Source organism: Galeopterus variegatus, unplaced genomic scaffold (assembly GCF_000696425.1).
Source record: "Galeopterus variegatus unplaced genomic scaffold, G_variegatus-3.0.2 Scaffold12690, whole genome shotgun sequence".
Classification (NCBI taxonomy): Eukaryota; Metazoa; Chordata; class Mammalia; order Dermoptera; family Cynocephalidae; genus Galeopterus; species Galeopterus variegatus.
The window spans coordinates 15429-17432 of NW_007738801.1; positions in this window are offsets into that span (position 1 = coordinate 15429).

Below are 2004 nucleotides of genomic sequence, written 5' to 3' on the forward strand. Positions count from 1 at the left end.
ACATTACAGAAGTATGTCTAGGTTCCATATATTCTCCACTTTTTCTCTAAAATATGTACAACTGCTTTATTTGCCCTTTCTTATCAGGGCAGCTGACACCATAAACTCCCTTTGTTGGCATTTTTTCCTGTATGATAATGAGGTAAAAATGGCCTCATGTTACAATTATAAATGGGCTTGCTTTCTTTATTTCTCTTTCTGTTAGTTCATTATTTGAGTATATAAATGCAACTGATTTGGGGACATTTGTTTTGTATCCTGCAACATTACTGAAGTTATTAACCAGCTCTAGGAGTTCTGTCACACACACACACACACACACAAAAAAAAATACTTGCTAACCAATTTAAGCAAGGAAGTGAGAACTACAAACCACCTATGAAAGAAATTAAAGAAGACATGAAAAGATGGAAAGATATTCCATGCTCCTGTATTGGAAGGATTAACATTGTGAGAATGTCTGTAGTACCCAAGGCAATCTACAGATTCAATGCAATCCCTATCAAAATACCAATGACATTCTTCACAGAAATGGAAAAAACAATCTTACCTTTCATATGGAACAACAAAAGACCCTATATAGCCAAAGCAATCCTGTGCAAAAACTAAATAAATAAATAATAAAGCTGGAGGCTTAACACTACCTGACTTCAAACTATATTACAAAGCTATTGTAACCAAATCAGCATGGTACNTATATTATGGGTATTCTCTTCTTTGAATCTCACGAACCACCCCTTGCTAGTTTCAACTTTCCTTCTGCAGCTCCCTCATCCTTCTCAGTTTTCTTAGAAATGATGAGAATTAGGGTCTTGATATAGATTAGGCTTTGGCTTTAGGAATATTTAGGATGGTTTGATCTTTTATCCAACAACTACAATTTTCTCTTTATCAGCAGTAAACCTGTTTCATTTTCTTATGATTTGCATGTTCACTGGAACAACATTTAAAAAATGATCAATTTACTTTAATTGATATATTGTAATTGTTCATATTTGTGGAGTACTATTTTATGTTTTGATATATATATATGTGTATTATAAAATGATCTGGTCAGGGAAGGTAGTGGATCCATCACTTCATGCATTTATCATTTCTTTGCTGAGAGTACATTGCAAAGCCTCTCTTCTAGCTGTTATATACCGTGCTTTACCATTTACCATAGTCACGTTACTATGAAATAGGATACCAGACCTTCTTCCTCCCATTTAATTGTAATTTTATAACCATTGGCCAATCTCTATTGGTACCCCCTTTCTTGCCCCTCCCCAGTCTCTCGTAACCACTGTTCTACTCTCTGCCTCTACAATGTCAGTAAACATTTCTTCTGCATTCACAGGCCTGGCTTTCAGCCTATCTCAGTTTTTGACATGCCTTCCCCACTAAGCTAAATTACATCTAGATTTTGATTTAAAGTGAGACATGTGTGACTCTTCCTTTCATTTGAACACTTAGAGACCATTGTAGGGTTATTATTTGGCCTAATTTTAATATTGCTGTATCTTGGGGAACAGGGACCCTTGAGGAGAGGCAGGGAGATGGGGGAACGGCTGGTCAGTGGAGCAGTCTGAACACACACTACATTTGTCAGTTAATTTCACCTTCTTATATCAGCATGATTCATGTTACCCCCAAATAATTACATTGCTACCATCAAATATTATTGATCACAGATCATCGTAAAATATATAATAAAAATAAAAAAGTTTGAAATATGGTGAGCATTACTAAAACGTGACACAGAGGTAAGAAGTGAGCACATGCTGTAGTTTTTTTTTAAAAAAGGACTGATCGACTTGACACAGGATTGCCAAAAACCTTCAATTTGTAAAAAACAAGCCCAATGAAAGCAGTTAAGCCCGTACAGGAGAACCGTCACTGTCTTCCTCATGTTGGGTGAGGTCCACTGCAAGTAACAGGCCAGCAGTTGTTCATCTGATTCCTGGTGTGTGGAACAATATTAAGGTTCAGGAGGAGTCATTTCTCTTGGCAAGTTGGATACTC